Raw genomic sequence first — 26,118 nt, 5'->3', positions numbered from 1 at the left:
GGATGGTAGATACCTTACAGGGTAATTAGATTCAAAACATAGAGAATCCCTCTAGGCAAAACCTTAAGTTACAAAAAAGACACACAGACAGAAATAGTCATTCTATTCAGCACAGTTCGTTTCTCAGCCATTTAACGAAATCATAATCTAACGCATACCTAGCTAGATTACTTACTAAAAGTTCTAAGACTCCATTCCTGTTCTACCCCCGGCAAAAGCAGGATACCGACAGACACAGACCCTTTGTTTCTCTCCCTCCTCCCAGCTTTTTAAAGTATCTTGTCTCCTCATTGGTCATTTTGGTCAGGTGCCAGCACGGTTACCTTTAGCTTCTTAACCCTTTACAGGTGAGAGGATTTTTCCTCTGGCCAGGAGGGATTTTAAAGGGGTTTACCCTTCCTTTTATATTTATGACACAAGAATGTCAGGATGTCTCAGACATTTGAATTTTGCTCAACTGAGCTTTCTGGCAGGGGATGGCATTTCACCACAGAACCTTAGTTCTGCATTGCTGTAGGTTTTTGCCATTGAATTTCTGAGTTTGTTGAACAGGAAAAGATGTTATAGGCAGGAGTTAGTTGTCATTTAGGCAGTTTTACATACCATGTCTTGCAATTAGCATACAAAGTCAAATCAGCCTGTAGTCAGCAGTCCCCACATCATGGTGTACTCCTTGCTGTCTTCAAATTTCTGCAACCTCATGATCGTGGAATCACTCAGAGTCCACATATTGGCAACCCTGGACGTACACATTTATTTTCCCTCAGCAGGTAAAGGTAGCTGTACTGCCAGTTCCAAACCTCTGCACTGCGTGTCTTGTGTCTTAATCTGCCCCAAGATCAGGAAGTAACCATTTTCTCCCCCTTGGGCTAGTAAAAATACAGATTTTCCTCAAACACCCAATCCAAGGCTTGCCTTCCACCACCAGTCCTCATTGTTCAATCCTCCACAACTGCAACGCCTCTCCCCATACCCTATCTTCTCCCTATCACCACAAAGTCCTCTGTCTCTGGCTCCTCCCCACCTGATATAACAAAAGCTTCGGTTAAACCGGTTTCTGACTATACTGCTGTGTTCACAGTAAATAAAAACTTTTAACAGAGAACTCTTGCTGCTTGCCACAAGTTAATAAGTCTTTATTTCACAGGTGTACAAAGGTTCTGACTAGAAACATCAGAGATGTGTTCACTAAGCACAATGCATCAGCACATGCCCTCAAACTACTCAGGTAACCATGAAGTGGCTGCCTAAAATCCTCTTGCAATTTGTTTTCTTTATTGGTGCATGCATATTGTAGTCCTTCCAGATTGCAATTCTACACAAACAAAGGAGTGAACATGTTCTTAAATGGCATTCACAATTTGGGTCCCTGTAATGGGCTCCTTCCTCCACCCTTTCGGACCACTGCAGGCTGGATACTTCCAAGCTTATAAGCACCAGTGTATTATGTATTGGGTCCCCTCCAGCAGGTCACCAGTGCAACCTTGTGCAACAACATACAATTGGAAGTAAACTTCCCCAGTAGTCCACTCTCTGGGGATGGAAAGGGCAAGATCTCACCATCCAGAGATCCCATATTCCTGCCTCCTGTGCTCCCCCCTTTTCTTAGTGAAGAAGACTTGACTGGATAGTCCATAGTGGCCACCAAATATATATATTTTGTCCTCCCCTGTGTGTTTTAGGTAATATACCTTTCTAATACTATCCCATTTCCCCAATATTTTCATTAAATAATGTAATGTAGCTTCTTTTCTCTTTGTTTATCAAAGTCCGTACATACCCATAAAGTTAGGTCCAGGAGTTTCATTCATAGTGGAACAACAGTTCACTAGTAGCTATCTGTAGTGCACATATGGGTGTTGTAAGAAAAGCACTCCACACAACATGTTATACCTGTGCTTTTACTAAATCTAATTTTTTAAGTTTTGATTTTGATGCCGAACCAAACGCTTGGCAGCTATATTAAATAAGTCGTCTGATTAAGGCTTGGTATACCATCAGCACTGTTTTCTTATCCACTCCCCAATTAGTCCTTGCAACAACTTTTAAGTAGGTTGATCCTTCTTTGCATTTATCTCTAACATAGGCTATATGATCTTTCCAAAATAATTTAATATAAAATATTGTCTGTAGGAATGTAAACCTTTTAACTATATCTATTTGTTCTCCGTACAGGTACAGTTTGCATTCCTTTGAAGCTTTTCTTTTTGTGAAGATCAATCCTTTGGTTTTAACAATGGAGAACTTCAAACCCCATGCATTTCCTCAGCCTTCCCCTTGCTGCTCTATCGCTACATCGAAGGCATTACTATGCAGATGGGAGAGAGTCTGCCGGTGTAGTTAATTCACCTCCCCAAGAGGCAGCTGCTGTATCAGAAGGAGAAGCTCTCCCATTGACATAGCACTGTCTAGATGGGGAGGGGGCGGGGAGGGAGAGGGGGGGCTAGGTCAATATAGCTGCGCCACTCAGGGCTGTGGATTTTTCACACCCCTGAGTGATGTCATTATATCCATATAGGTCTATAGTGTAGACCTGGCCTGAGAAAGGTCAACCTTTAAACAGATATCTTGATGCAACCTTAACTGTAGTGATGTGACTGTGCCATTATAACATGTCTTTATAGTAACCACTTGTCTCAACTATTAGCAGAATTTGAACCTGAGACCTTCAGTAGTAGAGCCTTTCCTCTAATGTGGACTAATGAGGGCTAATCCATAAATTTGTAAAGCAGTGTTTGGCTCTTTAAATAAAAGGTTTATTCTCAGTTTGGTTAAAAAAATAGAATTCATAACAATGAACATTACAGATATGAACAGAACATCTTGTAATGCAGACTTTGCCACCAACCTGATAAGCCCACCTGACTATCCTTTGTGTTTTATTATATTGACATATATTTCAAAGCCGTTTGGAGGGAATCCAAAGAGCTTCCAGATGCTGTTTCCCAGAGATAACCACAGATTGTCTCATGATAGCAGACTGCAGATCAAGATTAAAAATGATACATCAAACTCATTTAGGGGCTCCATTTGGTTTTTATTTTATTTATTTAATGTGTGTCTATTTCTATAGGGTTATTTTTCACAGTTGGATTCCTTGGCTACCATATATTCTGCCCAAATTACAGCCAAAATATTCTACCCCATGCTAGATTCTGTAACATTATTAGCTGCTGGCGTATTTGAACCTAGATTTCTCCATGCCAGTATCTGAAGTGTGAAGAGCCGCTGCCTCCATATTCTGTTCCAAGTGCCAATGAGCACCTCGGGGACATGACACTGGACACATATCCAGGATTTTCACAAAACAAAATGAAGATAATTAATCTCAATCCCCTCCCAAAACATAACAGTTTGAAGGGCATAAAGAACATTACCAGCAGAACTGGAGTTTTAAATAAGACAATTCTTGAACTTCTGCTATAATGCTGTGAAAATGCTGAGGAGGAATGCTGAATAAAAATAACATTCTGTATTTATATAACACTGTCCTTCCATGGATCTACAGATATTAAAGTACAAACTCTCACAAGACATTCCTGTGTAGGTAGGAGAGAACATTCCCCATTTTACAAATATATTAGTGACTACATTTTCCAAACTGTCTAATTTTGTCACCCCAAAACAAGGTGATTGGCACTTGAGTTTCCAATGTGCTGAGCAGAGCTAGCTGAAACTTTTCACATACGTTTTTAATTAAAAAATGGACTTTGTTTCAAATATTATCTTTTCATGAACTGTCAACAAATATTTTCTGAATTTTAACAAAATTGTCAATGATATTTCTATTAAAATCATTTTCAAAATTGTTATAAAAATTGTACACTTACCAAAATAGTGTTTTCTCGCTGAAAAACTTCTTTGGGGACAAACAAAAAATTCAAAGATAATTTTGATAAACATTTTCAAAATGATTCAAGTAAAAATTTGGATTAAGAATGTGGTAGAAAATGGATCTATTTGAACCTGTGAAATGGAAAGAACTTCACATTTTCATTTCCCCACTGTTTCACCCGCTTCAGTACTGAGTACATGAAACTGCAAGCGGCAGATGCTTACTAAATTTGAAGATCAGATTCTCAGTGTTTCAATGGAGGCAACCAAAATTAGTGAACACTTCTGAAAACCTAGGCCTAAAGTAACTCACCTCAGGGTTACAAAGGAAGTTTGCAGCAGATGTCAGAAGAAAATGTAGATCATCTCACATCCAGCCTGGTTTTTGGCCTTATCCATCCTCCATGATTACCACTCTCCTGCTGGTAATAGCTCACCTTAAGTGACAGGTTTCAGAGTAGCAGCCGTGTTAGTCTGTATTTGCAAAAAGAAAAGGAGTACTTGTGGCACCTTAGAGACTAACCAATTTATCTGAGCATAAGCTTTCGTGAGCTACAGCTCACTTCATCCGATGTAGCTGTAGCTCACGAAAGCTTATGCTCAAATAAATTGGTTAGTCTCTAAGGTGCCACAAGTACTCCTTTTCTTTTTGCAAATACAGACTAACACGGCTGCTACTCTGAAATCTGATCCATGATTTATGCCATTCATGCCTGGGGCAGATTGAACTTGAATGGATTCCAGTGGAGCTGCAGTGCCAGGGAATCAAAGAAAGGAGCTAACAGGGGACTGAGCAGTATGGAGGCACAAGACCTCTTTACAGATAGCCCAGGTTACCATGCAGCCTTGAGGAGCTTCAGGTTTGTGGGTAGGTGCCACAGCCACTATTGTACAGTAGGGCAAATCCTGTGTCCCTCATGATATGATGGGGGAAAATCTTTGTGGAGAGAGCCTCACAGAGCCCCCTCCACATTACGGGATTTTGCCTCAGAAAAGGAAATGTGTGTGTCTGCTGGCAAATGTTGATCTTTTGACATTCCCCATTATAACACACCCGCACGCACACATTGTAAGTATTTTAGTGATACAGGCCCTTGGAAACATGAACCTGTAATAACTTATTAGATTTTCCTTTCTTGAAATTAAAGAAATCTTCCTTAGAAACTGTATAGAACTGAATGATAATAAAATTTGATTAGAACATTCACAAAACTAATACTTTCTTGCAGTAGTACAGTTAGCCTGCCACATAGGCCTGGTCTACTGTGGGTGCGGGGGGAGGACGAGCTAAGTCTGTCTAAGTTACACAACTTCAGCTACAAAAATAGCATAGCTGAAGTGGATGTACTTAAAGCTACTTACCGGGGTGTCTTCACTGCGGTAGGTCAACTGCTGACGCTCCCCTGTTGACTCCACATATGCTTCTCGCTCCGGTAGAGTACCAGAGTCGACAGGAGAGCGCTCGGCAGTAGATTTATCGCGTCTTCACTAGACGTGATAAATTGACCCCCGCTGGATCAGCTGCTCCAGAGGTATGTGTAATCATGCCCATAGTCTGAGATTCTTTCTCACCAACAAGCGATACACACTAGGCTGTGTAAAATGTGCTCTCTGGCTGCTAGAGATATCACTGCTACTGGAGAAGACAGCACATATTTCCATGTTGATCCAGTGATGAACAGAATTTTCTCTCTGCTATTTTCCGTTCACTAAATCAGCTTATGTGTAATGAGTGGTACAGACCTTTGGAGGCTTATTAATTTTGATTTATAAACAGTTTTCTAAAAGGTGTCTGTCTGAGATGCTAGTCACCTCTGACATAGGTTACTTACCCCCAAAAAGTAGCATCTAGCCCCACAACAATTCAGACAACTTGATCTCTCAAACTCTTGCAAACTCCCCAACCTTCCCATAGACCTCAACCGTCAGCAAACCTTATCTCTACAAAGCCAAAAGAAGTAGATGTGCTTTGCAGCACAAATGATGGATAATGGACATGGGCTATTTCAGACAAAGATGGAGAACTTGTTCCCAAATTAAAGGCTCCTCATGGAGAATACTCAGCCACCAGGACTGTCTCTTAAATCAAGAGGGATACATCTCAAGATCAGATTATTAGGGTGCCTCTCCTGAGGCAATAACAACTTATTCCAGAATTGACTAAAATATCTGTGCATCATTGAAGGGCAAGAATTTTTCTCAGGGGAGGTTTATAAAGAAGTCTGGGCTGACCCTGGCTTCAGGTCCTGAGGCCAGATATTATATGAGTGGCTGGGACTCCCCAACTCCTTCAGTGGTTAAGGATCAGGCTGGCTGTTGGTTTCAGCCAGTCTCTCTCTATGAGAGCCAAAAACACAGGGCAGGATGGACAATGCAATGACTTCTGGCAAGGCAGGATGGAAAAAAAAAGGGGAGCATATAAACTGTCCACCTTTCCACAAGACAGAGAGCTATCTGGAGGTGTGGTGTTCTACCTTCCTGTAATGTGTGGACAAAAAGAAGCCTCTCATTTTTACTCTTAAATTTTGTAATCCTTTGCTTTATGATGTTTTTGGAGTAGACATCTTTGAAGAGTGTCTGAAACAGCCTACTAGACTGTTGGTGCATTTTGCTGTCTACTTGGGTAAATTGAAATAAAGAACCCCCTTACTCCATGGAGGGGAACTTTGTAATTTGTGAATAGAAAGGATGTGTGTTTTTTGTTGTTGGGCCTGATACCCCCCGCCTTGCGGAAAACGTACCACAAACGCTAATGATTCCAGTTTTGTTCAACATCTCTGTTCTCAGAACACAATCTACATAATTAGCAAATAGCATGACTTCTGTATCTAGCACACCGGGAGGGTAGAGATATTGTGCTCTTGCCATCATTTCATATGCCAACTTCTAAAACTCTGATGTGATAATAACATACTTTCAATTTAATAATGGTAATGGGTGTGCTGAATTCCCTGTGCAGTAAAATCAAATGAAACAAAGGAATGCTATGAATTTATTAAGACAAGTGAAGCCTCACATTTAACTTAAATGTCAAGTAAAATTTTTGAAAATTGTAATACTTCAAGACAATCACAATAGCTGTTCTGTCACCCAGAGTAAATGCAAGACAAATGGGACACACAGCAAACTTCTTATAAAACAGTCCATAGAGTATTCAAAGAATTATTTATGCTGAAGTCATAGCTTCCCCCCCTCCACCTCTGTATTGTGGAGCACACATTTATATGCAAGTCTTAGATCTAAATTCCCAGATAAAAGAAATGCTATTCTAGATAGTTCCCTACAAACAAATCCTGTTGGCTCTTCTGATTCATCGCCTCCAAAATACACCACTTCCTCTCCATTGCCACAGCTATAACCCTTTTCCATGCCTTTGTCATTTCATGTATTAACTACTGAAGCCTCCCCCTTCTTAGCCTCCTTACTTCTCCTGTCTCTGCTCTCTAGTTTATTCAACATGCCACTGCTAATATTACCTTCCTCCATTGTTGCTGTTACCCTTCTGTTGTGTTCCGACTAGCTTCCATTCCTATTGATTTCCATCTCACAACCTCTGCCTTCACCTTCAAGGTTCTCTGCCCTGCCAAATCTAGTCCTGCCAACATCTCTGCACTTGTTCCTTACTTACTACCATCCCTCTGCCAACTTAACTCACCTTTATCACTGTTATTTTATGCTTTCTTATAACCATTAGGGACTCCCTCTTCTTTTGTACATCATGCAACCTCCTCATAACCCATTTCCTCTTCCAACAATATAATTTTCTTGGGAGCTCCTTATTACTTAGCCTGTGCTGCCAATAAAACAAAAAATACATTTTACAAGAATAAAAAAGATATTTAACTTGACAGCTCAAATGATATATGCATTCCGTCAACACTTCTCAACACATTGATTATTTCTAAGTTACTTGTGTGACGATGCCTCCCCATAAGGCTTTATAGAAATATGCTTATGAATGTATATATGACATAACTAGAATAGGTTTTATGCTACATATACATAACATATCTCTGTAAAAGTTATGATCTACTGAATCTATTAATCCTATTTGTATGCATGTATCATTTTTGTATTCGAAGTTATGAATATTCGCTTTGTACTGACTTGATTTCTAAGTAGCCTTCATAGAGTATTTGGTCAGCTTCTTGAGAAATGAATGTGCAAATTAGGTGCCCAATCAAGAAACACTTAAAGGACAATGAATCTTGTAAGGCTCCAATCCACATAAGAAGTCTACCTGAGGACATTCAAGGAAGCATGTGAACCGTGGCTACTAACTAAGTTCTGAGTCATGCGTGGACATGCGACTTGCCCATGTGACTCCAAAACTCCATCTTGGAGCTGGACTTTGCATAGGAGAAAGGAGGGGGTCTCCACCCACAGGAGAAAGTCTATTTAAACCCCGGGAGACCCCTCCATTTTGTCTTCAGCTGGCTCAAGAGAGCCTCTCCACCCCCAAGGATACCTGAAAGAAACCGGATCAAAGAACAGTAACTACAGGGGGTGTGAGTGATTGCTGGACCCAGACTAGAAGGAGACTAGTCTGTAAAAGGAAGCTTACTGGAACTGGTGAGGTTTTATCTGTATTCAGTTTTCTTAGACATAGACTTGCATGTTCTATTTTATTTTCCTTGGTAATTCACTTTGTTCTGTCTGTTACTACTTGGAACCACTTAAATCCTACTTTCTATATTTAATAAAATCACCTTTTACTTATTAATGAACCCAGAGTATGTATTAATACCGGGGGGGGGGGGTGCAAACAGCTGTGCATATCTCTGTCAGTGTTATAGAGGGCAAACAATTTATGAGTTTACCCTGTATAAGCTTTAGACAGGGTAAAATGGATTTGTTTGGGGTTTGGACCCCATTGGGAGTTGGGCATCTGAGTGTTAAAGACAGGAACACTTCTTCAGTTGCTTTCAGTTAAGTCTGCAGCTTTGGGGCATGTGGTTCAGACCCTGGGTCTGTGTTGGAGCAGACTGGGGTGTCTGGCTCAGCAAGACAGGGTGCTGGAGTCCCCAACTAGCAGGAAAAGCAGGGACAGAAGTAGTCTTGGCATATCAGTTGGCAGTTCCCAAGGGGGTTACTGTGATCCAACCTGTCACAACTTGCATGTAGTATTTCCAAAAATGGTGTGTTTTATATAATCCCAAACTGATGACTCACTTGCAATGAAATGGCCTCTTGTCAAGCCAAAGGGGTCGCAGGGGAGGGGGCTCGGATACACTTAATGAAGCCATTCCAGGTGCATAGTATAACCGGTTTTATTACCAAAGTATAAGAAGCTTCCCAGCCTTCACACATTATTAAATATGTGCTTTTCAGCAAGCAAGCATCAATGCTTATGCCCCTTCTGCTACGGACAGTCCCGGACCTCCAACCTTGTCCTTGAGGGCTCATAGCAGGCGCTGCTCCAGCGTGGGGAATTCCTGGGCACCCACAAGGCCAGAGTCCGCAGGTGAGACTATTCATCTAAAGCAATCTGCATAGCTGTTTTTAATTATCTCCTTCTAAGGGTGGGGGCACGTACATCCACAAGCAGGCTCGGGCAGGAAACACTACTGTTTTCTATTCCCACACTTAACCCTCCTTATCTTTTTTCTTGTTTGACCAGCCAGGCTGGCTTGCAGCCACTCGACGGGATAAAGCCAGGTCACTACTAGCTCCCCCCAAGCCATTCTGTAACAGCCCCACAAGGTAACTTGCAATCAGCCCCAACACCTCTTTGAATATTATATTATCTCTGAGATACTGCAGCTAATTCTTGATCAACAATTAAATTGGAGGAGTAACATAATGCTACCAGAATGGGTGTAGTAGAGGGGATATATAGATATATATATAGCGATAGATAGATAGATAGATAGATATTATTATTATTGGAAATGAGACTATGTTCATCTTTGGCAGGTGAAAGTTTTGCAATATACTAGGGGAAAATATGATATACATTTCAACTGTCTGGTTTTACCATAACTGTAGTTATTTTGTTAAAACTCAGAAACTAATGCATAACCCTGGAAAGTTTAGAACCTTCATCTGATCCTACTGGGCCTTTGCTTTGGAAATATGTTGCAACTGACTCCTGGTAGCCCTAACATATTATCTAAGAGGCAAAATTTTTTGTTGAGATTTGTTCTTATTTATTGATTGGCTTTTGGCAGTTATTTACTGCCAACTAATAAATTAGAAAAGTTCACTGGCATTGATTACATCAAACTTGTAAGTTAGAACACCTTTATCGGGAATCTGAGCTCAGCAACTATGAGTCTAAGTGTTAAGGAATAGAAAACTTTTGATTTTCAGTTCCAGCTGAGTAAGTCTTCACACACCTTAATTCTGTGCTATAAAATTTGTTACAAATATTCATGCTTGTAGTACTACTAAGAGTCACAATTTTGATATCCCCAATTGTTTTCACACCAGAAATGCACTGAAAATTAGAAGTTGCAATGCTGGCACTTTTTAAATGGCTCACAGGCTCCACACAATTCTCAATCTATATGATATACAATAGCACACTTCTGAAATTGCTTTCATGCTATTGGTCACTACTACATCTGCTGCAGATCTGTCACTGCATGCAAAATGATAAACCGGTTCTTGAATTTACATCTCTATCTTGTATAAATGTTTCTCAACCAATGTAATGGCACATATTATTTACTGCCTCAAGATAATGTAAGTTACATTAAATTAAGTAACATATATTATTACTTTCTTAGGGCCAAATGGTACCACTGTACTCACACTAAGTAGTCCCTTACTCCACTGAAACCAGTGGGAATAACTTCAGAGTAAGCTATTATTCTTTGTGAGTGATGATGGTATAATTTGGCCACAAGTGAGCAAAGTTTTGTAAAATAGTATACATTTTGGCTTTAACTGTCAATATACTTGACAAATAATATGGCTTATATTAAAGATGCAATCATAAAAGCTTATAAAAGAAAGAAATCACCTTTCAGGCATATAAAGGCAAAGATCTGTGTATTATGTTTTATTGGTTTCTGGTAATTCCCACAAAGTGCTAAGTGCTGTATAAGAACAAAAAAAAAAAAATGGTCCCTGCCCTTATACTTTAAAATGACAAAATGGAGGGAGGTGGGAGGGAAAGGTGCAGCAAGTAAAAGGGTCAAGCAGGAATTGGCCACATCTTGACAATACAATATTATAACAACATAACTTGTATTGGTTTGTTTTCTCTCTCTTTTTTAATTTGGAAAATAAATAGTTCAGAAGCTTGCTGTATCCTGTTTCTTCCCCCCCGACCCCAGATCATTGTACATTCTACCAGATCACATCCATCAATTAGTGGGCACAACAACTTTATCCCCTGTGTGAAGAAATAATGCAAGTTGACGACATACTCTCTCCATGCACACACTCACAAGGTTTTTAAACTGAGACATCCAATCATAATTTCATGCCACATTCAGCAAGAGAATGTTACATGCTGTCCTTTTTTGTACACAGCTGATTCAAAAACCAGAAAATACTCAGTTTTGCTGGGCTACTTATTACTTGTAACATCCCAATATAAGTTTAGTTAGATGTGAAAATAATGAATAATTGAACATTTGTTTTTCCTGATTTCTTCTTCCAGTGATTCCTGTCCAGTGAGGATATCATAGCTACAGAAATTATCGCCATAAGAGGTTAAAATCTCTCTCCATCTCTATAGTACTAACAACTGAAATATGTCACTGATTGCTGGTCTCAGAACACAAGTGTTACTCTTGACCAGCACCAAGGGCTCACTCACCGAGATGAAGAGCTGCTGAAGGGTGCTAATTAAGTATCTTGAAACAGGTGGTAACACCTCCATGCATCTAAATGTAGTTCAAATCCACACAGAAGCTGAACAGAAGAGCACATAACCAGAAGGCAACACTGATTCAATGTCAAGTGGGGGAGTGAAAGTAGTGGTTCTAATTTAAGCACTGAGCCTATAAAGTAGGCAGATGATCATTGCTTCTTGGGACAACTTATTGATTATTTTTCTGTAAAAGAACTGAATCTACATGCTTTGGGTTACTGGCACAGTCACTCTCAATTAGCTCCTTTTTCCTCTGCTAATACCTGCCATACTCACCAACTACATTATATATATTTTATGTATATAAAGTATTGGTGTGAGGATACACTAGAGAAAGAGGTCCTCAGCTGGAATAAATTGTCAAAACCTCATTGTTGTCAATGGAGCTATAACAACAATTTGCACTATCAGCTGAGTATTTACTACAACATATCTAGAGTATAATAAGCACACTAAGCAAAAAGGAGGAACAGGAAAGAGAGCAAATTAATATATACTTAATATATCTAGCTGTAATATTAAGTGCTGTAGTATCTGGATATGCAGTGCATCATGGCAGTATGGAATCAGAGAACTGCTGTTTATGGCCCATTTCAGAAAATTACTTCAGCACACGTTTAAATCCATCCATATTCAAGAAGGGTGATTAAGCACATACTTATTAGTAAGCATTAGCTCATGTTCCATTGATTTCAATATGACATTTTCACATGTTTCATGCCCTTCCCAAATTTAGATGTTTTCCTCAATTGGGACCGTTAAGGAGATACATCTCCTCAGTTTTGAGAAGAGGAGAATGAATATTTTTGCATTGAAGGGAAGGACTACCTGCCTTGGTCCCAAAGGCCATAGGTGCTGGTGTGATCAGGGATATAGCCATGTGTATAAATAATTAATACTCTTTATATTATGGTATCATAGTGCCTAATATGTGCAATAGGAAGGCAATTCCTGCCCTAAATCTGAAGGAAATGAGGGGAATTACTGAAAGACGCATAAAACTGGCTCAAGGATTATAAACAAAGATTAATTACCAGTGTTCTGTCAAATATGAAAGAGACAGAAGAACAAGGGTCAGGTTTGGTTTTAATATAATTAAATATCTTCAGAAGTCTTTTAGCACTAGGAGCAGAAGTCATGCTGTAAACATTTGCTTACAGTGTGAAGAGAAAAGACAGGGCTAACACTATGGCCCTGGGATTTTAAACAGATGGGAAAATAAGTAAAAACCATTTAAATGAGCTTTTATCAGAATACATTAAGAGGACATTCATTTGGAGAGGAAAGAATCTAAGGGACAAGTATAAAGAAGTGAAAATATTGATTAGGGAACTGTATTACAGTAAGTAACCTCAGAAGAATTGGAGACAAAGTACTGAATATGAAATACAATGTTGCCACAAAAAGGCAGTGTTACAGCATGCTGAATATATCTAGAGAGAGGTGTTACATCCAGCACCAGGGATAATTATTTCTCTCTGCACAATATCCATGAAGTAATAGATAGAATCCTGTGTGAAGCTTTGGGACACATTTTTATTTAAAAAAACTACTACTAAGCTGGAGAGAGACCAAAGAACAATTTTAAAAAAAGGTTAGAAAACATAAAAAAAAGTAGATAGATTTGAGTTAGTAGACACTACAGGAAAAAAACAAAAACAGTGAAACAAAACATGGTAATTCTCTATAAATAACAGCGAGGAATTAATAAAATTGGAAGGCGTTTCAGTAGTTATTGAGCGTGCTGCAATATGCAATGGCATAAAATTAAGGGGAAAATGCAGGCTAAATAATGGGATGCTATTTTAGTGAAGTTAATTAATAGCATAACCTGCCAAGGCAGGCAGTGGGATTATCATTTTAGGAAGTATTCAAGGCAAGAGCTAAAGAAGGGAGAGAAGTAATGAGGAGTCTGTAGAAATCCACATATAACTAAAGCGTTTGGATGAAGGAGCTGACCAACCTTATAATCAATGAATGTAAGTATTCAATTGGACAGTATGTTTCAGTTAACAATAAAGGTCTCTCCAAAGATAAGTTCAGTCAGCCAAAACAAAACAAAACAAAACGGTTAGAAAAACTGACACGCTGAAAAGAACAATAGACAGTTTGTGATACGGGGTCAGATCCACTCCCATTAAATTCAATGGGAGTTTTTACCACTGACTTCAACACCACAACAAAATAATAGGGAAACAGAACGTAATGCCAATAAATGTGAAGTCAGTCTAACTACCATGAACCAAACAGAAGAGTACTTTTATATATTACAAGTAGGTAATGTAGTTAGGGTACATCACCTAATGTGAATGCTTGCTTCAATCCTTTTCAAATATGTTACAGTGATCTGCAGAGGCAAGCATGTGGCCATGCAAGAAAAATGAATGATGCATTGGTTAGAGTGCTGACTCGGTACTGGATAGATTTGAAGTAAATTCCTTCCTCTGACACAGATTTCTTGTGTAATCTTGGGCAAGTCACTTATTTTCTCTGGACTAGGTCCACAAAAGGCACTTAGGGGTTTAACTGCCTCTTTAGGCACCACAGACCTCAAACCGCTATTTGGCTGTAGGTGCCTGAAGTCCTCTAGGCTCCTGAGTTTCTGCCAGTAGGCATGCGCAAAGCCACTTAAGTCAAGGGCACCAGAACCTTTGTTGAAGTGTGGAGTGGGGAGGCGACACATAACTGTGGCTAGCAGCAGGGAAGGAGAAACAGTCCCGGGGGGGAGGAACTCAGCAGGCACCCGGCGGCCAGCCACCCAGAGCTTCCTCTCTCCCTGTCCTGGACACACACCCACGTACACACACACAATGCAGTTGCTAGAAGAGCGCTGCCTTCTCGCTACTGCTGGGTATCCCATCCAGAGGGGTCCTGAGAAATCTGGGGGAGGCACATGACCCTGCATGCCCCCCACGTGTCACCTCTGCCACAGCCAAGCCCAAAGTAGATTCTTGTGCCCCTTCTCCCCAACCCCATGTATTCCCTCATAGCCCTAGCTCCCCAGCCCCTCAGGCACTTGGTACAACCAGTCTCCTGTCTCCAGCGACTGCACTTAGCTCGCCAGGAACAAGCCGTGCAGCCCATCTTCCTCTGCCCTTCCCACCAGTTGCCATCCAGCACTGTGATCAGCTCCCTCGCTGCAGAGTGCAGTCCCTGCTGGTGCTACTCTGTGCCTGCCTGAGGCTTGCAATGCCCCCCGAAACTACACCCATGTTAAAAAGTGGGAGTCATGGCCTCCTGCTCCTCTCCCATTCCAGTGCTGGAGACCTAAGTCCCAACACTGCCCCACAGCCAACAAGCTGCTCAGAGCCCTAGCTCATATCTAAGCCCTGGAGGGGTGGGGTAGGAGGGTGTTCGCCTCACCTATCTCCCTAATGGAGCCCAATCCAGTAGGTATTCTCAAAGCAACGCATATAGGATGGGGCTTTGCACAAAAGAAAGCCAGGGCAAATATATGAGTGTGCATTACGCAGCACTGTCCTCTTCATAGCTTAGCCCCCTCAAGCCTTTTGAGGCAAACTGTCCCAGGCAGTCTGCTCCCCACTTGCCTGGTCTGTGCCACTCCACAGTGGCTGGTAGGAGACAATGGGCCCACCCTCTACAAAGGGTTCCAGTTCCAGTCAAGGGACCCTCAACCCAGAAGCTCTGGGCCCTTAACTGCTCCTTCCCTGAACAGCTTCCTACTCTGTTCCTGCAGCTTCCTGATACTCTCCTTGTATCAGGGAGTTCAACTGCAGGTTTCCTCCCCCAGCCTCCTCTCTTTATAGGCCCTACCCTGTTTCTTCCCCCAGCTGGACTTTATCTGCAGTTAGGCTCCAGCACTTCCTAGGTTTCCTCCAGGTGCAGCCTAAGGTTAATTGACCTAAGTTACCCCTTCAGGCCTTGCGTAGGGTGGACAAAACATCACAGGAAGGTAGAACACATTTCATCTGCACAGGATCTATTAATACTGTGTATAAAATTGTGTATAAAACAAGAATATTTAGAGTTTGGACTGGAGTTAAAAAATTGACTTTTTCAAGAAAGATTAATTCATCCTAACTTACTTAAATCCACCTGAGCAAGGTGAAACAGGTAATTTCTGGTTCCATCTTTACAACTCTACCAATAGGTTATAGATGCACACAGACAATGAAATGCAGTCTACTGTATATTCATATAGGTCAAATATCATTACATTTCATGACTCCTGAATCAGACCATTGGATCCCACAACAATAGAACTTTGTGATCAAAATCTGAACTTGGCCAAGAACATCAGGCTATAGAAACCAGATAAAAAAATCAAAAAACTGGAAAGAGTGATTTTCTTGTACTGGGCACAACAAAACTTTCTTTTATTTTTAACAAGCAAAAAACTCAAGAGAACCTCCTAATCTTAGAGAGAGGGAAATGTGCTAACTTGCAATGCAGCATACAATCCAAACAACTTCTGCACTTTACAAATTTACAAGTAGCAACAAAGATACAGGTTTGAACCTCATAAATTCACTGCAGCAAATCAGTTTGCCAAACAAGACACGGGTTTCAATGGGTGTATAAGACATAAAAAGCATCAGGATTGTACTCATAGGGCTAGAACCATGAGGAATCTGCACATCCCAGTTTTAGAAAGGTGACTTTAGAATACTTAGAATTTGGTCCATATAACTTACTCAGGATTTTGCCTGCATACAGTATTAATGGGATCTCTTATCATTAGTCACAGCTCTTTCATAGAATATTTGAACATCGATGCCCTGTTAATTCCTTTTCAAAACTAAATATCAAATTTGAAAATGGGAACATCTTGGAAGCAGTGTTCCTACATGCATAGCAGGTGTTCAAAGCAGCAAGTATTGTGTATGTACAACTGAAGTACAGACAAATAGCTTGAAAAGTAAGTCCATGCCAGAGAAGTCTAAGATCTGCTTCTATCACTTTGTCCAAGAGTCTTGCTAAAGGACATCCTGACTGTCTAACCTTTTTGTATCTCTCTCACAGAAACTAGAAACCTGCATTGTGTCTTGTAAAGGTGAGAACCAGAAGTTTAAACATGTAGGGCCTTATTATTTTCTCATTTAGACCATCCATACAAACCCATTAATTCTAGCCTACTATCCCCCAAATAAGATGGGCTGAGCTTAAGAGTTGCTTGAGTGCCCTCAGCTCCCTATAACTCCTTTGCAAGATCCAGCCCTTTGCAGGCACATCCTTTCCATATTTTTTCACCCTCTGAAAAGGAGCAACACTACTCTGAAAGCATGAATTCTGTGTGTATATTGTGTAAACTTGTTTGCTTTCATGCTATCAGCAAGAATAAAGCACATTGCTTTGAATCAGTATAGAGATCACTATGTTCAACTCATATATGTGTGTGGCTTTGAGGCATCGACTAGCAGCTTTTTTTTTTTTTAATACCTTAGTATCAGAAACCATTGCTATTATTCTCTCACCCTATTGTACCTATTCCCTGTCATACTGCATCTCTACTCAATAGGGTTTTTAATATGTAATATTTCAGAAATCATAATACTCCTACACAATTATCCTACAATAATTATGTATAATAAATGTTTTCAGTAATACTTAAAGCTTCTAAATACCTTGGGGTAGAAAGACCACACAGCTAAAAAAAAACCAACCCACCGTAATTAATCCAATGCTAAATTGAAGGATCCTCTGTCACCAGAGAGCTTCAGAATAAGTAAGGAAAGAAAGCCCCACATAATGTTACTCTCATGACATCAACACTGTAATAGAGACTATGTTACCATTCCAAGTTCCTTGCAAAATCATCAGAAAAAGGCTCATTATTCATTTTAATTATCAGAAACTCCTCATATTAACCATAATCAGAGAAAAAGCATTTTAATTGTCTTTAGACAAGTGTAGCTTAGTGCAAGAAACACTTAAAGCAAGTAATAACTTCTGCCTTCTAGCCTATGATCTTAGAAAGACTGAAAAAAAGAAAATAGAGAACCTGTAATCATTTTATAACCTCATTCCTTTTCTTACCCATACTTGTTACATAATTCTCTCTAATTGAAACTGACGTAGTTACAGCGGAGTAAATACTTGATCTGGAAGAATTAGATATGGATAATTAGAAAATTCAGAGTTGTATTACTAAGGATTAAAAAAAAATGTTTGGAAGGGATATAAACACTTATGCTTCTGGACATATGCCAATACGTAAGTGATGAGTGTCTGAAAGAAATTTCCCTAGTAAGTTATTCTGTTAGTACCTACTGTGGGAATCTCGCCCTTGCTACTGTTAGAGGCAGAACAGTAGACTTCAGAGACCCCTGGTCTCATCCACCATGTCAGTTCCTGTGCTTCTAGTGAGGCTTCATCTGATTTCCTAAATACAAGTAGTATCAAAACACACCTATAGAATTTAAAAAGGCAGATGTCAGATCAGAAATGTTCTCCCATCCCGATGGGTCAGTGGAAATCCCACTATACTAATTCAAAGATCTGAATGCCAGGAGGGACCAGTGTGATCATCTAGTCCGACTTCCCATGTAATATAGTCTATAAAGTTTCACCACTTAGTTTTTTAATATAATTTTTAGAAATATTGATCTTCTCACGTATCTGGAATTAACCTTCAGTCATTTATCTGGAAGAGGCTTTGAACTACGTTGTTCAAAATTTCAGTTCACTGTAAGTGTTCTGTGAGTTTTCAAAGTTATTTTCAATTATTTCTCCCTCATTTTCCCTGAAAAAACCATGATTAGAGTCTAATTTGGGGTCAACCACATCAACCCGCCTCTAGTCCCTGAATTGCAAGAACTACCGTTTCAAAAGAAACCTCAGCAGTAACGGCAGCAGTTGACCTCAGAAGCCTTACTGGTGCGTTCTGTGGTAACAGTCTGAGATCATGTAGACAAACTGAATATAAGAGAATGTCTCAGTGATATTTTCTATGGGTCTTTACAGCAGATTCGACTGTAACATTTTTCCATAATAACCCCATTTCCCTCCCTCTGGAGAACTTTTAAATGTAACACTATGATGGGAAAATATATCCTCAGTATAGCACTGTATAAGTTAATAAAGGAGAATCATTTCTGTAAAGCCCAAGCTCGGCTGTATTAGAGGTAGCTGCACAGTGTTGACAGTCAGAATCAGAGTAATAACAGTAATAGTAAATCAAGGATTATAAGAAATAGGAACTTTACAAAATACCCCCAATCCTTCCTAACTTGGTTTTAAATGCAACAGGAAACAAGGGAGTGATATAACCCTGATAAAACAGCAGAAAGAACAATGGGGAGGGAAAGTAAGTAGCCCTTTCTCCCTGATGTCCAGTTCAAAGCTTAAGACAATCTTGGCATATTGCAAGGGGCCTTCAGCATCTCTGACAGTCTTAGAAGTCCTTCTGATAACGTCACTTTTTTATGAAGGGATCTTCCTCTTACACTCCTGGGCAACACCAGAAGCTGAGGAGACATTTTTTTTTCCTTTTCCCCCTCAATGATACTACTTCTTGCAGAGATGCAGGGGCTGAGAGAAGAGGGTCCTTCTGATTTCTAGTCAGCGCCAGTCTCTACATAGCAGTTTGTAATCTTCTCTGCAGCATCTTATTTCTCAACACTAATGCAAGTTTTGGAAGTAGGCCTGCAATGGCAATTTTCCAGGAAGGTGAGGGCTGTAACAGATTTGCACAGAGTTTACATAAAAGTTATTAACATGAAATGTCCATAGCCATGATACTTGATTGTACTTGTATCCTTCTTAATAGATAAATAGAAACTGCTTCTTGTTCAAGTTCATCAGTAACAAAAACCTTCAGATCAGCTTAATTCTAATTTTCATTTATAAGTAGGGGATTGGGAAGCCCTGTAGCTTGAGTTCACCCAAATTTAGGTATGCCTTACAGAAGGAGCCAATTCACTTCCTTCAGCTTTGCTTTCCACTTGAACTTAAAAACTCAAAATGCAACTGTACAAACCCACGTGAGTTTCTGATTAAGCCAGTTTTATCCACCTGGATGCCCTTACCTCCAAGAGAATTTATTTTCAGGATGGCCTGAGGCATGCATGCTTACTGCTCCCCACAAACGAGATAACTGCATGCACAGAAAGGTATATAGAATCATAGAAGATTAGGGTTGGAAGAGACCTGAGGAGGTCATCTAGTCCAACCCCCTGCTCAAAGCAGGGCCAACACCAACTAAATCATCCCAGCCAGGGCTTTGTCAAGCCAGGCCTTAAAAACCTCAAAGGATGGTGATTCCACCACCTCCCTAGGTAACAACCCATTTCAGTGCTTCACCACCCTCCTAGTGAAATAGTGTTTCCTAATATCCAACCTAGACCTCCCCCACTGCAACTTGAGATCATTGCTCCTTGTTCTGTCATCTGCCACCACTGAGAACAGCCTAGCTCCATCCTCTTTGGAACCCCCTTTCAGGTAGTTGAAGGCTGCTAACAAATCCCCCCTCACTCTTCTCTTCTGCAGACTAAACAATCCCAGTTCCCTCAGCCTCTCCTCAGAAGTCATGTGCCCCAACCCCCTGATCATTTTCATTGCCCTCCGCTGGACTATCTCCAATTTGTCCACATCCAAAACTGGACGCAATACTCCAGATGTGGCCTCACCAGTGCCGAATAGAGGGGAATAATCACTTCCCTCAGTCTGCTGGCAATGCTCCTACTAACGTAGCCCAATATGACATTAGCCTTCTTGGCAGCAAGGGCACATTGCTGACTCATATCCAGCTTCTCATCCACTGTAATCCTCAGGTCCTTTTCTGCAGAACTGCTGCTTAGCCAGTCGGTTGCCAGCCTTTAGCAGTGCATGGGATTCTTCCATCCCAAGTATAGGACTCTGCACTTGTCCTTGTTGAACCTCATCAGATTTCTTTTGGCCCAATCCTCCAATTTGTCTAGGTCACTCTGGACCCTATCCCTACCCTCCAGCATATCTACTTCTCCCCCCAGTTTAGTGTCATCTGCGAACTTGCTGAGGGTACAATCTATCCCATCGTCCAGATCATTAATAAAGATGTTGAACAAAACCAGCCCCAGTCACCATTTAAAAAAATAAACAAACAGCACTTGCCAGCTGCAGTATTGGCAACCCCAACTCTACAAAATAAATCAAGAATCAGGCCCAAAAATCATGTGGTTAATGTTTTTATAAAATACATTTTGGGTTATTTTTATTTGCATTCTGTTTTTTCAGCAAGTTCATATTCGGAAGCTTTTCTCCATGATGGCTAGAAACATACACCTTTTTATAAACGAAACCTGGGATTCTCACATCATAACAAGATTTCACGAGCTTTAAGAAAAAAATAAAATTGTGAAAGGTGGCAATATTGAAATAGTTATCAAATAGGAGAGCCAGGGATGGGGAGACATCTGTAACAACAGTTGGCAATACTGTCTTTTGGATGGTTTCTACGGCAGATTAGCACACACTTACCTTAACGTCCATGCACCAATGCCCGTTGGCAAAAAACAAACAAACAAAAAAGTCCTCACCCTCAATTTCCATATCTCTAGATAAAGGGAGACTAACGTACACAACAGTATAAGAATAGAATAGAAATATATTTTTGTGGGTGTAGTAGAGTCTTCCTTAGGGAAAAATTGCCCCTTTTGTCAGCTTGATCTATAATATTTATAAAGGTCATAAGAATAACCATACTGGGTTGATCTAGTCCAGTATCCTGTCTTCCAACAGTGACCAATACCAGGTGCTTCAGAGAGAATGAACAGAACACGTAAGCATCAAGTGATCATTCCCATAATATATACTCTACTATAAACACTTGTATTAGTGGTGCCTAGATAGTATGGTGACTGGTGCGCTATAAACATCAGAAATTGAATTTATTGTCCCAAGGACTGAAATACTTTGGTCTACTTAAAGTCACTGGGCTCCGTATAGGGGTATGTGGATGAAATGTAATGACCTATGATATACAAGAGGTCAGACTAGATGATATAATTGTTGCTTCTGGCTTTAAACTGTTAGATTTTAAATGAGCACTTAGAGAGATTAATATAGGATCAACACATTCTGACTCGGGACTTTGAGAACTGCTTGAAGTAAAATAAATAAAGAATAAAGAATAATTACCAAAGATTAAGCTCTTAATATGTATTTTACATTTCCTTACTTTCCCCATATTCGCCACATTGCTGTGTGACTATTTCAAAGAGAAGGATCTTAATTGTTAGTACTGCAAGTTTTAATTAGAGATTTTCTGCCCACTAAGTCCAGTATAATCAGCACTGAAGCCAATAAAAGCCAAAAGACTTGCTCAGTATCTGCGTACCTGATCTCTGGCTCAAGATCTGTGGATAAGGATGGTTCTGATAACTGGGCTTACAAATTTACACCAATGGTAAGATTAATTGTAAAAATAGGAACGCTCATAAGATGTTTGTTACAATAACCTACAATATAAGAAATGTTGATGGAAAGTAGGTCAAGTTGTTTCTAATAATGAATGTTATAAACAGGTGCCAGAGGACCAGACAGAGAGACTAAATTAGGGCAAACAAAAAAGGCCATGCTGATATGATTCAAGGACCATGCTGAAATCAAATTTGCTAAAATCAGAAAATATGGAGCTGGAAATTTATGAACCAAAATTGGTGTGTTGAATATTAGGCCTAACTAGTGGACAAAATAATGAGGTGATGGGCTATTCCATACATTACTCCCTTTATGGGTCCTTAAAAAATAGGCAGAAGAAAATTGGAAGGACAGGCAAAGCTTGCTCCAGTAGCTTTGATGATCATGGCTGCCACACCATCTCCTGGGACCCAGCCTTTCTTTGTCCTAATCCTGAGGGATGTCCTGACCAGCTCGGGCCAGAGAGAGGTATCCATATGACATTGCCACCCTCACTAGCTCCGGCTGAATCTCAATCAACAGCTGAGATAGAACGAGATCTGACTTTAACCACAGCAGCAGCAGCAAGTATCATGCCAGCCCATTTTAGCTAGCGCCTTTTTCCCCCAGAAAGGACAGTTTCAGACTTAAACAGTATCAGCAACAATAGCTCCAGCTCATAACAACTCACTTAAAAAAAATACCCCACAGGACAGTTATTACCGTCTTTAATACCATTTAAGAGATGGTCAGACAAGTGGCTTTTTCTTCTAAAACTCTCCAGCAAAAGGAAAGAACAAAAGATGGTGTTAAAATAAAAGCCTGACTTAATACTTTACTTTTCAAATGCTTTCCCTGTTTTCCTTTCTATTCTGCACCTTTAATAAACGGTTTAAAGGATTGTTAAGTAGGCTAATGTCTCTGTATACCAAACCCGGGAACTTGTTTAACACTGTTTAATGTTGGACAGTGACCGGGTTATATTAACACCCTTAGCCCATATATTCCATTAAAATTAATAAAACAGGTCTCAAATGACCTTATATGGAGAGCAACATTTCATATGTACTGTATATGTATGCATATTTTAAATCTGTAATATCAGATTCAGTGCTTCCACTTGGCTCTCACCTTAACAATGCTTTAAAATCTATATCAGAATATAAGAATATAATTTGGGGTGGAGAAATGAGCTATCCTTTCTCTTCCACAGCCACCTAAATCTTGTGGTCAAGCAAATAGCTCAGATGCCAGAGTTGTCCAGGAAGGAGAAACAGAACATAAATCCCATTCTGCATTCTAACTGAAAAAAGTTGGCAAGGCCATAAAAGGGGGTTATTTACAACAGTACTGACAAATATTATAGGTACCTAAACTTCTACACCATGCAATGTTGTAAGTAAATCAAGCATATTAGTCTCTGGATTCTGAAGATGATGTTCTTCCACAAGGAGGATTTGTTCTTCTCAGAGGCGAAAGCAACAGTTACCTAAGATGACTGGACTTGGTCGATACTTTCATTATTTTGTTTACTTTTTATGGGTCAAACAAATGTGGGTAGACATGAGATCTTGGCAGTCTCCTTTGCATTAATTAATTCAATTATATTTTTGTATAATCAATTAATCCAAAGTAATACATTAATTAAATTAACTATGCAATTTAAACAAGCCTCGTGGATTTAGACCTTTAAATACTTACATGGTTTAATGTCACAATTGTACAACCCCCCTTTTGAAATTTTTGCAGTAGGTTAGTTACCTGATCACTATACTATGATTCTTACCCTGTGGCAGATCATTGGGCTACAGAAGTCATTAGTTGCCTTTAAAAGGCCACTTCTTGTTCTAGATCTGAGACACAACCCAAATCATGGAGGCAAGTTTGATCCTCTACTACAAAATGTGATGGGGTTATATAATTGGGTGCTGCCCTTGAGCACACACCCTTGTGTCCCCTCATGGTCCTTCAGGCACATTGCCCTCAGCATCCATTCCAGTTCTTTCCATTACCTAGAGCAAATTCAAAGAAAATACCCCCTTCATGGGGTTTGGTTTAATCAACAGTTTCTGCAGGGTGTAACTTTCTTCTTTAGTTGCTCATGTTCATGCCCGTGCTTGCTCCATATAAGACACCTGGAAGGTTTTCTTGCCCCTGCTCAGGAGGCCTCAGCCCTCCTCCTGTGGCTGGGTTCTACTTCAGGCAGGAAGTCTCTCTTAAGACAGGACATCTTGTCCAATCCCCTGCTCAAAGCAGGACCAACACCAACTAAATCATCCCAGCCAAGGCTTTGTCAAGCCGGGCCTTAAAAACCTCAAAGGATGGAGATTCCACCACCTCCCTAGGTAACTGGACATCGTCACCACCAACGAGGACCGGAAGAAGATCATCATGGTGGATGTCACTGTGCCATTCAAGAACAGGACCCCGGCCTTCCACGATGCCCAAGCTCAAAAGATAGAGAAATATGCCCCTCTGGCTGAAACCTTGAGAGCTAAGGGTTACCAGGTCCAGGCACACACACTGATCGTCAGAGCCTTAGGCGCATGGGACCCCAGTAATGAGCGAATGTTGCGGGAATGTAGAATCGGTCAATGCTACGCTCAGCTGATGTGGCAACTCATGGTGTCGGACACAAATCAGGTGGTTGAGGGACACCTACATAGAACACATCACCAGACATCGGCAATACCAGGAGGGATGAGCTGGAGTGCCAATGAGAAGCACAGTCAGGAAAGTAACTGAAATACTTTCCCCATGGATTGTATTTTCTAAATAGACAACCAACCTAATTTTCAATTATTGAGGGACCATCTCCACTCATTGATATATTTTGCTTTCCACAACCAAATTGCTGTACAACTTTTCATGAGTGATGTACCCGAGTACTCGGATTCTAATATCAAAACTGTATTGTTAAATCTATTCACTTAAATTTGGGTTATTGCTGATTGTGTGCTCTATGTATCACATGACTTTTAAAAACAAACTTTGTATTTGTGGATAATCTAAGCACTATACTCAGATGTACAGACACTGTTTTCCAAACCTATGTATTATACAATTTTTTTTAACATTAGCTTTAATAAAAATTGTAAATATATTCTCAATGTGGCCCTTTTTTAGTTGTAATAACATGAGTTTGTTGTAGAATGCATATAATAAAAATCAATATAAGAAAAGCTTCTTAGAACTAAACAACCCTTTCTTCGAACTAAACAATCCTAAAAAATAAATGTTTTCAGGATAAAACAAGTGGGACTATAAAATTTAGAAATAATTGTATATATAGATGTTAAAACCAAACCAAGAAAATATTGTCCTATTCTTTTCATTAGCCTTGCAATATTCAGTCCAATGGCTTATCTTATTCAACTGCACTCCCGCTGTAATCAAAATTGGATGGAGACATCTGCGAATTCCTATTTTATTTTCTTCTTTCAACTAGTCTTTTTTAAAGTGTTGAGCCAATCTCAAAACATCATCATATATTGCACAGTCATTCATGTGCTAAATAAGTATGCATCTTTGACAGGATAGTATCACAGTTGCAAATAGAGAATGCACGCAGAAGCTTAAAAGCCTTGATGCCTGAAAAAATTAGTCTGCTTGGGGTGTTAGAGAAAAACAACAAAACAAAAACACCTTTCTAAATTATAGTTGATCCAAAAAGAAATATTACAAAAGCAGGATCAAAAGTAGCAGCCCCCTGAAAGCTCCTTCTCAGAGTGCCAGCAGAGTTGGAAGAAGCAATTCATTGCTGCTCTCTATTAATTGTTTTCCAAGGGTTTGCTAAGCAGACAGAAATATGGAATCCTGGCAGGGAAACAAGAGGCTCAAGAGAGGTTCAGCAAAAGTCTAAAAATTGACAGCTGTGTGCACTATGTTAATATATAAAATAAAATTTTATCTGAGTTTCCAGCCAATGGAGAACAGATTCTATAACAACCACAGGCAAGCATCATACCTATTTCCTCCAGCAACAAAGATGTTAAAAACAGATTACTCTCCCTCATCCTACCGCTTCTGCTTTTTGTTCTTTTCCACTGTACACCTGTCAGAAAGATTGAGAAAGACTGGATGATGCTGGAATACAGTGCAATTGAAATTTTTGGCATGGT

The 26,118-nt window shown here is 39.9% G+C and overlaps 1 protein-coding gene across 4 annotated transcripts in view; it reads right to left on the bottom strand.

Annotated features, from left to right (window-relative positions):
- Window positions 1-26,118, bottom strand: part of GALNTL6 (polypeptide N-acetylgalactosaminyltransferase like 6) — a 901,649-nt gene that overhangs the window by 649,698 nt on the left and 225,833 nt on the right. The gene's annotated exons all lie outside the window — the stretch shown is intronic.

Source organism: Chelonia mydas, chromosome 4 (assembly GCF_015237465.2).
Source record: "Chelonia mydas isolate rCheMyd1 chromosome 4, rCheMyd1.pri.v2, whole genome shotgun sequence".
Classification (NCBI taxonomy): domain Eukaryota; kingdom Metazoa; phylum Chordata; order Testudines; family Cheloniidae; genus Chelonia; species Chelonia mydas.
The sequence above is the reverse complement of the archived record's forward strand: the minus strand, read 5'-3'. Positions and strand labels throughout refer to the sequence as shown.